The 12,252-nt window shown below is 44.9% G+C and overlaps 1 long non-coding RNA gene across 1 annotated transcript in view; it reads right to left on the bottom strand.

Annotated features, from left to right (window-relative positions):
• Positions 1-2,146: 2,146 nt before the first annotated feature.
• LOC144889878 (uncharacterized) overlaps positions 2,147-12,252 on the bottom strand; it is a 57,757-nt gene continuing 47,651 nt past the window's right edge. The window contains exon 3 of the long non-coding RNA XR_013622134.1: positions 2,147-2,532. This is a non-coding gene — a long non-coding RNA (uncharacterized LOC144889878). The remainder of the gene's footprint in view (positions 2,533-12,252) is intronic.

A 12,252-nucleotide genomic window follows, 5' to 3' on the forward strand; every position in this document is an offset into this window, starting at 1 on the left:
CGCGCTCGGCTCGCTCTCACATCGGCCACGCCTACGCAACAACGCGTTCTGTGATTGGCTGCCGGAAGTGAAGTCTTCACTGTCCGGAAGGTCACAAATCGCAGTTACGATGAATCGCAAATTAGTTTTAATTAGTTTTAAAACATAGTTTAACGCCAACATAGTTTGCCAACGTGAAATAAATGAATACGCTCTCAAATGTGCCGTCCGAGGCAGAGTCTGTTCGGCACGTTCGGCACACGTGATAGCTCGCTGCTCTCTGATTGGTTGAATCGTTTTTTGGACATAGCTCGGTAACTACTTGTCCGATTAATATGAAACCTTGAAAAGGCACATCCTCGGGTCCCCAGCAATATACCTGGCAAGTTTAAAGTATATCGGACCCGTGGTTGTCGAGAAACAGCAGTCACAGACATACAGACATACATACATACATACATACATACATACATACATACACACAGAGATTACTGGAATTATAGATAGATAACAAGATTTAATGATGAACCAATATCACAGCGCTGTGGAGGGTGTAAGAGTCATACCATTCACAATTGAACAGCATGGCCACATACACTCCTAGAAAATTGGCAACCAAGAGTTTCTTTATATACACAAAATTATACAAAAAATCTCCGCTGAAAAATGAGCACGGACAAAGGAAAAACTGGCTCGACCTCGACATCTCCCACCGAAACCCTATCTTCTTTGGCATGGGGAGAAAGAGCACAAGAGCACCGTGACATTCTCAAAACTTATCTTCCATGTTGGCTTTTGGTCAAGGACAGACAGACGCGTTTTCACGAGGGGGTCTAACGGAGCAAGCGGTTTCACTATCTTTCGACATTTTTTGGCACAGTTGGAAAATATAGCATAGTTAAAAAGCAAGAGGGAACATAGTAAGCTTAATCCTTTTCACAAAGCAACCATTATTAAATGCAAACCACAATTACATAAGGCACAATAAAAGGCATGATCTCGACATTCCCCCATTTGGTCTCTACGAGACTACGTATCACAGAGACCAGGCCACATCGGCTTTATTTGCAAAGCAAAAGAGAATAGTGTTATATGTGGCCACATCGGGCTTTATTGAGTGTTGTATGTGTGTCCTCCAAGGGCATGCCACGCACACAATGTACCTCGCATGCACGCTTGAAAGGTGTGTCATGTTGTGCATGTTTGGAACATGAAGATCTATTAACTTTTCAGATCCGCAACGAAGGCGCCTGGTCCGGCCAAGGATATTGCCTGGGGGGGGGGGGGGGGGGGTCTGACAGCCCACCCTTGGAGCAGCGTAGATGCGGCTGAAATCCCCCCCAATCGAAGGGCTCCCCGTCCTCGCACAGACCCGGTCCTTGCCGATCTTCGAAGTTAATCGACGTCCATGCTGTTGTTCTGAGGAATACATAATGTAATTAATATCTTGTGTCACGTGTTCCTGGTCAGAGTACAGAGCATTACAATTCAAAGTAAAGAGAGAGATTTCCTTTTGTGTCAAAGACGTTCATGGACGCATAATCAGCTTGTGGAACCAGAGTATCAGTGTCAGGTCCTTTGGCAGCCAGACCCAGCGTTGCAGTCAGATCCATAGTCGGATCAAGTGGAGATGTGCAGCTGTGTGCTCTTATAATACATAAGAAGCATTAGCCAATTCCCGCAGGGGATTTACAACAAAATCATCACAATAAATCAAATAAATCAACAGTCTTCTGATGCGCCGGTCACATCGGCATCGCCCAGGGGCTCGTTCAGGTCGACGGCCTCGGCGGTCAAGATCATGGTCTTCCGACGGCGGTTTCTTCATCGTCCATCCTGAAAAATACTTTCTTACACACACCATGATCAAATTCCTAGCCCCCCCGTCTCACCAATTGGCATTTAGTTACCTCATCTCTCAGATGGTTGGCTTATTCATAGCCGCATTTCCTGTGTCGTGTCTGGAAATTCAAATGCCATATTTACTTTCACCAATTTCCGAAAATACCTTCCTTTTAATCATCTTCCCTACATCTAATAATACATGATTTACCAACCATTTCCCCCCCAACCATAATCGGTCAATGGAAATAATCGGTATTCTCCCCTTCAAAATTTCACTGTTATCCTATCAATACCTGGACATTTTTTCCCCTCCTTCCTAGATACGCGAATTTCACACCAGTATAAACCCACTGGAAAAATTATCTGAAAAATAACGAAATCGTCTCCAAGTTCTCTAGCTAATCTCCATCCGCAATCACCAACTTTACCCTCCTATGCATTTTGCCTTAGGTTTTAGAACCTAGAGTCTACCAAAACAACAACAACTAGCCTCCCAAAGCCATTTCCCTGCAAGAGCGGGGGTTAGCCTTGCGGTCCCCATGACAATCTTCTTCATTTTGCTCTATCACCTCCCTTTGAGCAATAATTCAATTGATGTGATTCCCACATACCTGGTGGAGTTCTGTTCACCTGGTCTGCAGAGCCGTGATCAAATCTTCACCAGCCCCCAATCACCTCCTCGATTGGGGTCATTCTGCATGTAGCAATCTAACACAAGTTTTTCGAAGTTAAGTCTGTTCACAATTGTATTTTGTCGAAACTGTATTTATCTTTCGGTGTGTGAAGTTATTGTGTGCAACTTTGGTTGTTTCTCGGTGTTTATCTTTCATAAATTGATCGTCTGTTTGCCGTGTCGCGAGCAAGGCCTTTGCCGCGTCGCGAACGATTTGAAATCGAAGTTAAGTGATTGTTCCCATTTGTATTTTCGTTAAAACTGTATTTATTTATGGTGTTGTACGTATATTGTGTCCCGACGAAGATTTTTCGGTGCAAATCTTTCATACCTGTATTGAAAATCGTGTTAATTCGTGTCGTGTCTTGAGGCCTTGTACAGTGTGCACTGTACAACCTTGAGGCTTTGTTTTTCTCAGCGGTCCGTCGTTTGTGATCCAATAACTTTCGTTCTCTGTATTCCCAGGCTTTTCACCCATAGCCTACTTCCTTGTGTAAATCTCAACTCAAAAAAAAAAAAAAAAAAAAAAAAAAAAAAAATTCCGTTCGCTGTTCTCATTCGTTTATTCATTCTTATTCGTTCATTCGTTCTTCGACCACGTGTTTCTCCCCCATTTCCCCAGATAGTTTTCACTCATTAACCTTCAATGTTTACACTTTCCCCTCAAGTTATGTATTCCGTCATATTTTATAACACCTTTTTCTTCTTCTTCTTCTTTAAAAGGCTGCTTTCGACTTACTCACCAAATCAATTCATCCCAAAAAAAATATCCATCTCCTATAGTGCCTTTTTTCTACATTCCCTAAACTCTCCTGCACTCCATCCTCCATCCAGCGTCCTTAAACATATTTTTAACTCGAAGGTCACAAGAAACTCATTTTGCAATAAATGTTCGTTTCCCATAAATCGTACACTTTCAAAAATCCAATCTCACCCCTCCCCTCCAAATCTTCCCCATAACCCCTCCCCTCCAAATCTTCCCCATCACCCCTCCCCTCCAAATCTTCCCCATCACCCCTCCCCTCCAAATCTTCCCCATCACCCATCCCTTTCAAATCTCCCCCCTTGCCCCCTCCCTCCTAAACTACCCCCTCACCCCTCCCCGCCAGGACGCCCCCTCGCCCCTCCCCTCCTAGACTCCTGCCTCACCCCTCCCCTCCAAATCTCCCCCATATCCCATCCCTTTCAAATCCCTCCCCTTGTCCCTTCCCTCCCAAACTCCCCCCTCACCCCTCCCCTTCAAATCTCCCCACCCTCATTGCTTCTCAATTTCCCCCCTCTCACTCCCCCTCCTCAAAGCGTCCTCCCCGCTTCTTCCCCCTTCAAACTCACCTCCATCTCCCCCAACCTTCTGCCTCGCTCTTCCCCCTCCTCAAATAACACCTCATTGTGGCTCACCCAATCACCATCAAACCTTTTGTCCGCCCCATCCTTCCCTTTCTCCGAGCTATTCTGAAATCTCTGACACACCTTCAACAGCTCTCCCTACCTCTTCCACCTCTTCCACATCTTACCCTACCCCTCCTCCCCCCTGTTCTGTATCTGATGCTCCCCCTTCCTCTTCATTAACGGTATGGACCTCAAACATCCGGGGCCTTCGTTCAAACTTAACTGATCTCTCCATACAGGTTGCTTCTGTCAAACCAGACGTGATCTGCTTAACAGAAACTTTCCTCCTTTATGATGTCTCTGATTCCATAGTATCTCTCCCGGGCTACTCCCTCCTCCGGTATGATAGACCTGAGCCTCGTCCTGGAGGCGGGGTTGCTATCTTTATCAAAAACTCTCTTCCTCACTCGCCCTGCACTGCACTCTCTCCACCTCACCCCCAGGAATACCTCTGGCTACGGCTTCCCCTTCGCTCCCACCTCTTGTTCATATGTGTGTTGTACCGTCCACCAAACAGTGATGACTCCATCTACATCTCGCTGTCTGATGATATGGACCAACTTCTATCTACTCATCCCAACTCTCTCTTCCTCATATGTGGTGATTTCAACTGTCATCATGCCAGTTGGCTGGGTGTGGGTACCTCTCTCACCAGCCATGGCTCCTCAGCAAAGGACTTCTGCGACTCACTGGGACTGACACAATCTGTCAATTTCCCGACCCGGATCTCAGTCAACGGAACATCTTCTCTTCTGGACTTGGTTATGACTAACTTCCCTGAAAATGTCTGCTGCTCTTCTTCTGCTCCGATCGGATCATCTGATCATGTCCTTGTTAAAGTGGACATCTCTCTGACCATCCTCAGGGAGCCTGCTCAGCGTCGACGAGTCTGGCATTTCACTCAGGCCAACTGGCACGGTCTTCAAGCAGCCATCAATCATCTGGACTGGTCTCCCATCTCTACCACCTCTGACATCAACTCATCCTGGGAATTCTTCCAAAGTAAATTGCTCTCTCTCATGCACAGATTTATCCCATCTCGTCTTCAGTTGTCATACCCTTCCTCCCGTCCATGGTACACGGAATCTTGTGGTGAGGCTGTTGCCCAGAAACAACTTGCCTTCGTCTCCTGGAAAGCAAATCCAACGGAAGGAAATCTCATTTCCTTTCACAAAGCCCGAAACAAGTGTGTGTCCACCCTCAGGAGAGCCAGGAAACAATATCTCTCCGTTCTCAAGACCGAACTCTCTTATCTGTCTCCCTCTTCCAAATCCTGGTGGTGTCTGGTCAAATCCGTTTCTGGTGTTTGTTCCCCCTCCATCCCCTCCCTTACCTCAAACGGCTACACAGCTGACTCCGCACATGAAAAAGCTGAATGCCTCAACTCTGTGTTTGCCTCTAAATCTTGTGTCCCAAACCCATCCCTCTCTGTACCCACCATACCCAGTCATACCCTGCTGCTCCTGGACTCCGTGTCCTTTCCTCCTGACAAGGTGGAAAAGTTTCTGTCAACCCTCGACTCTGATTCTGCAACTGGACCCGACGGCATCAGCCCACGGGTCCTAAAATCCTGCTCTGCTGCTCTATCTCACCCTCTCTCTGTTCTCTTCGCCCTCTCTTTTGCTCAAGGTCGACTGCCATCTGCTTGGAAATCAGCCAACATCACCGCTTTGCACAAAAAAGGTGCAAAAACAGATCCTAGCAACTACAGACCAATCAGCCTTCTCCCAATTATCAGCAAAGTCATGGAATCCATCATTGCTTCGGATATGAAATCTTTCCTCTTCTCCAATGGCTTGATCTCTGATCATCAATTTGGTTTCAGACCAGGTCACTCTACTCTGGACATGCTGCTTCTGCTGTCTCAACAATGGATGGAGGTCCTCAATGCCAAACAGGAAATTAGAGCTGTCTCCCTCGACATATCATGTGCCTTCGACACGGTCTGGCACCCCGCTCTGCTCACCAAACTCTCCTCCTTTGGTATCCATGGAAATCTCCACGCATGGCTGGCGGACTTCCTCTCTAGTCGTCGTCAACGTGTGGCCCTGAATGGGTTTCTCTCATCTCCTCTTCCTGTTCAGGCTGGAGTTCCCCAAGGCAGTGTTCTGGGCCCCGTGCTTTTTCTGGTCTTCATCAATGATCTCTCTGACTCTCTCGAAAATCCTCTCTATCTCTTTGCTGATGACTCCACTCTCTGCTGCTCCATTCCTCTTCCCTCAGATCGGCAGTCTGCTGCCTCCTCACTCTCTGAAGACCTGGACAAAATCACAGACTGGTCAAACAAGTGGAACATGTCTTTCAATCCTGACAAATCTCACACTCTTACTATGTCTCTCCGAAAAGATCGACTGGACAACCCTCCCATCTACTTTCTCAACAATCCTCTCCAAGAAGTTCTGTCACTCAAGATTTTGGGTCTCACTATCTGCCATGATCTTTCTTGGGAAAACCACATTTCCAAGCTGGCCTCCAAAGCCAGTCGCCGACTGGGCATCCTCCGTCGTGCGAAGTCCTTCCTCGGCACACCTGAGCTCCTCACCACATACAAGGCTTTCATCCGCAGCTCAATGGAATACTGTTCTCCCCTATGGGCCGGTGCTCCTGCCTCACACATAGCTCGGCTTCACGCTGTTGAAACCAAAGCTTTCAGAATTATTGGAATCTCCCGCGATGAAGCTATCTCTGAGGGCCTTTCACTCACTCACCGCAGGCAGGTAGGTGGTCTTTCTGTCTTCTACCGACTCCTCTCCGGCCTTGCACCCCCAGCTCTCTCTGTGCTCTGTCCCCCAAATATTCCTACAGGTCGCACAAGATCTGCCAGCAACCCTCTGATGGTTAAACTGCCGAAATCTCGGCTCTCTGCTCACCTTCACTCTTTCATTCCTCTTTTCTCCCGCCTCTGGAACAAACTCCCTCACTCCCTTCAATCCCACTCCTCCCTCCAAGTCTTTAAAACAGCTGTTCACCACCATCTCTTATCTTCCCCCATCCAAAACCTTGATCTTTTCTACCCCCGCTAATTCACCCCAGATCCACCTTGTTTGAAATTCCAACTTCTTTCCTGGAAGTCCTGGCAGTGTCCATATGTTTTATACCTTTCCCACCGCCCCCTTCCCACGCCCCCCCCCCCCCCCCCAAAGCCCTCGCCCTCTCTCAGATCTCTCGATGTCCCCATGTCTCTCGGTCCCTGCTCTCAAATGTTGTGTTTGTGTCCTTCCCCCTCGCTCCCCATCTTGTCTACCGCTCCCTATGTTATATGTTTTATGTGTCGGTTTGTCTTTCTGTGTGATTAATGTTCGCTCTTTCACGAGCCTCGATCTTGTATACAAAAAAAAAAAAAAAAAAAAAAAAAAAAAACGTTTTTAAACGAAATTCACAACTTTACATTCATTGGTCCCCCCAGTGCAAGCCAACCCCTTGTATCACCTTCTTATCACAAAAACAACAGTCCATAACTAACCACTTTCCTTTATTTCCTGCCTTTTCCATTAACTTTTTACAACCTTTTCCTCTACTTCCTCAACAATTCCTGCAGTCACCTGTCATTGACAAATAATCCATCTGAGTCGACTTTCCAATCCAATCATCTTTGCACTTTCCACGACCTTCTTCACACTTCCTCCCAAACCTTTCCTTCAGACACAACCCACATGAGTTATGAATACAATTTCCCCTTTCAGGCACGTGTCTAGCCACCCACAAAGTGTCCACAAGACAACGTCACCATATTTCACACCTCAGACCAGCCAGGGGTCTATCGAGAGATGCATCCTAATGTTAATCAGCTCTCGAGAGCTCAATTTTGAACAGGGGTAAAACCAGCAATACTCAATTCTGCCAAGCAAGAGGCCAGAGCAGTATCACTCCCTCTTCCCTCTGCCCACCATAACTGGCAGACAGACAATGGCGAGCCACAAGCCCCAACCCTACAAGGCTCCAGCTCCCATCCAAAGGACACAAACTCCCTCAGACTGGCATAATCTCTTTGCCAGCTTATGTACGAACCAAGATTGCAAACAAATAGTTTTCCAAACAAAACTCAGTTGTCACCCTATTGCACCATATTGGCAGAATTCACTTCAGCTCTCTACCACTCTTGTGTCGAGTGGTGCCCCAAAATGACATTGCACGAACCCTTTCAATACCTGTCTAAACCTACTGCCATTTAACGACGCTTCCCAGATGACGGTTTCCCATACACTATTCTGGCACAAAATTGTTGCATCCCACAGATGCCACGATTATTTGAACAAACTCATTTTCCTAATCCACCTTTTCAATTTTCATTTCAATTTAAAGTTAATCCAATGTCCTCTAATACCTCTCTTAGCATCCCATGCACCTGTTGCAGACACCTGTTTTAGCCTCTGGCCCAATAGCTGCCCAATAAACAAATAATAAAAATAAAATAACCTGATCTATTTATTGAAATAGACCGAATTCTCATGTTGGTCAATTTTTTCACCAACTGTGACTCTCGCGTCAATCCTGCCATTCCCAACCACATTTCCAGCGAGGATGACGTCACTATTTCACACCTTTCCTTCCTTGAACAGCGGGAGTCCTCCAAGAGATGCATTCCGATGTAAATCACTTCAAAGTGCCTAATTGGCCCTCCCTGGAATCGCACCTTTAACATTACCGGCACCGCCCTTTCTTGGTTCAAATCCTACCTCTGACAGACACAAATCCACTGCTCAACTCTATCCTGACGGACTGCATCACTGAAATAAAATCCTGGCTTCAAATCAACTTTCTCAAACTTAACTATGATAAATCTGAAATAATCGCATCATCTTCCTTCAAACTCAGAGCACACCGACCAGTATACATCAAACATTGGATTCATATTTCCACAGAACTCCACCACTCTGTTAAATTCTAAACATGCCCAATGGGCAATCCACGAAAAAATCAAAGCATTTTCAGTCCCCCTTTCCCCATACACTAGCCAGTGTAAGTCAGCCAAACATAAACAAAGAGGTTCCAGCGAGCTGTGACCTCCATAACTCTAAACAACTCCACTGGCACTTTTTAAAACAAACTTTCCCAGTCACTTACTAAAATAAAGTGCAGCTCTTGTCCGTAGATATACGTTAACCAAGGTTACATGAGACTTGACAACAATAGTACTGCCCCGTGGAGCAAGGCATCAGAGACAACTCCCCTCTCCACCTGGACTTACCCCAGGTAGAATTTGGCTACCTACAGAGAAAGTACCTGCACAACACATTTACAAACCAATTCGTCCCCTCGTATTAGGGGACATCACAAATGTTCCACCACAATTCACAGCAGGTGACCACCCACCTGCCTTCTGTCGAAGTCCAGTTCAATTTTCTGAGTTTCCATTCACAGACAGACAGACAGACGAACCCCCAACGTACTAACAGGATGGTCTCACAGAGGCCATTCCATTCAAATCTGTAGGCTGCCACGATTCTTCCCGCCAGGACACACCATCATAGTGTGGAAGTGTAACTCAGTGTAACATATTGATTGGCCCTGGTAACTTATTAATTAACCTGGTAACAAAGCAGATACATTTTATGTGTATGAACAATGTAATCTCTTGAAACACCTGGTCAAGGCCCCAGGCTAGAGCACCCCCCCCTGCTGTGATTTCCATTTACACAGCAGGAGGGGAGCGAGCTGATGCCAGGACTCGGTGCGATGCATGACCACGGGACATTAGCGGAGAGGAGATTAAGTCCAGTTTGGCGATATAACGAGAGCAAACGTTGAGTAAAGTACACTTGTCCTCAGAAGCCCTGCCCGACGGAACGATGGAATGAACGAGTACTTGCTACGTGAAGCGCTGACCGAACGGGAGTGTCGGATGAACGAGAAGGACCAGCGAAAAGAGTTAACCTGATCCATTATATTATGCGGTATCATTTTGGTAATTGGATGAAGTGAATACAGTTTAATAAACTAGACCTTTGTAACCTGTGTCCGGTCGTTGGAGTCCTGTGAGTCCCCCAGTACAAATTCCCTGACAATCTTGGAGGCACCGCTGCGATCAATTGTACAAGCAAGTCTTCTTTAAAAGGTGAGTGTGTCTTGTCTTGCCCAATATGATTTACGAACTTGGAAGTTATGGGTACATACATGGGGGAGCAGGTGATCTGGGGCTTCTTTGTGCACCGATGCCGCGATATAGGTGGCGTGAGCCATCACGAATGGGATTTCGATAAACGACTGTAGCAATTTATTCGTTTTTTTCTAAATGATTTCTGTAAATACGTATTTTTGCGCTGGTTAATTAAAGGGCCTTACTGTGACCTGGAAGCGGGCGGAGCAAGTGTGCACCTTGCGACCGCTTGTTTCAAGGACGTGTAAGGCCGGTACACTCGTTTACACACCCGCACACGGATAAAGTACTACTTTTTTTTGCACTTGTTCGAAGCACTTGACTTGATCGGCGCTTGGCGAGCGACAGGGAACCGGGAAACGGAATTATATTTATATATATATATATTTCCAATATGGTACACCGGCCACAACGATTTTAGCGATTATCCGAGTTTTTTAACGATTTCTGTAAATACGTATTTTTCCTGCGCTGTGTAATTCTTCTGACACGCGCCACGAAGAAACGCACCACTGATGTGCATGAAGCGACTTGTTTGCCGGTTCGGTAAGGTCCGTCCGTACACGTGTACAATCGTGTACACCCGTTTTAAATAAATAATTTTTTTTCAGTTTTCCCGCCATGCCTATAAATTCATGACAGACAACCCCCCTCATGCCGGTCCAGAATTATGATGAAAGATGGCGATGGGAAAAAAAAATTGCATAAAATTTTGTCCAGGTCCATCACTACACGACGAAATGATTGGATTTTGGTTCAGGTCCGAATCCAGATCCGGCCTATCAGTGGGATACAAAACATAAACTGGTCACCAAGGCGGAGATATAATAATAATAATAATTCTGTATTATTTAGTTAACCAGTTTGTGTGAAACCTCAACCTAAATATAAAAATTGATCTGCTTGATGTTAGTTTAAGGGCTGTTCCAAATTTATCCTGATTATGAGACAAAAACAGCAGAGTGGGAATCGGCAGACAATGGAACAGCTAGCGACGAGTGTTTTGTGAGTAGCAACCACTCTCTGGTCGAGGCTCAAAAAAAAAAAAAAAAAAATTGATACTTATTAATTTGGCACGCTTACAATAGATATTAATGGCGAGGGTTCTGTGGTCGTAACTGCCACGTGGTTTCAAAGTTTTGTTGCTTGCACGCATGTGTCTTTTTTTTTTTTTTGCAAGCACGTACGGGCAAGCACGTACGTGCGGGCACGCCCTAGTATATATAAATAGAGGTAATTATGAGAGATAATTACAGGAAATGTGTACTGTTCTTGTTTGGTGAGTATGAGAGATAATTACAGGAAATGTGTACTGTTCTTGTTGTGATTATGAGAGATAATTACAGGAAATGTGTACTGTTCTTGTTGTGAGTATGAGAGATAATTACAGGAAATGTGTACTGTTCTTGTTTGGTGAGTATGAGAGATAATTACAGGAAATGTGTACTGTTCTTGTTGTGAGTATGAGAGATAATTACAGGAAATGTGTACTGTTCTTGTTGTAATTATGAGAGATAATTACAGGAAATGTGTACTGTTCTTGTTTGGTGAGTATGAGAGATAATTACAGGAAATGTGTACTGTTCTTGTTGTGATTATGAGAGATAATTACAGGAAATGTGTACTGTTCTTGTTGTGATTATGAGAGATAATTACAGGAAATGTGTACTGTTCTTGTTGTGAGTATGAGAGATAATTACAGAAAATGTGTACTGTTCTTGTTGTGAGTATGAGAGATAATTACAGGAAATGTGTACTGTTCTTGTTGTGGTTATGAGAGATAATTACAGGAAATGTGTACTGTTCTTGTTTGGTGAGTATGAGAGATAATTACAGGAAATGTGTACTGTTCTTGTTGTGATTATGAGAGATAATTACAGGAAATGTGTACTGTTCTTGTTGTGAGTATGAGAGATAATTACAGGAAATGTGTACTGTTCTTGTTTGGTGAGTATGAGAGATAATTACAGGAAATGTGTACTGTTCTTGTTGTGATTATGGGAGATAATTACAGGAAATGTGTACTGTTCTTGTTTGTTGGGTTTTGCTGACGTTTCCACAACGTCGCTACAACGTTTCACTTTCGTTGTTGCAACGTTTTGCTCCAACGTTTTGGGGACACTCAAAATGTTAAGTGAATCGGATAAGAATTCAGGAATTATTTCATTATTAGCGATTAATGAAGTACTTATTTAATTAATTACATTGCTTATTAAATTACAGTAATTACATTACAGTAATTACCTGAGGTAATTACAGTAATTACAGT

Source organism: Myxine glutinosa, chromosome 1 (assembly GCF_964187855.1).
Source record: "Myxine glutinosa chromosome 1, kmMyxGlut1.1, whole genome shotgun sequence".
NCBI lineage: Eukaryota > Metazoa > Chordata > Myxini > Myxiniformes > Myxinidae > Myxine > Myxine glutinosa.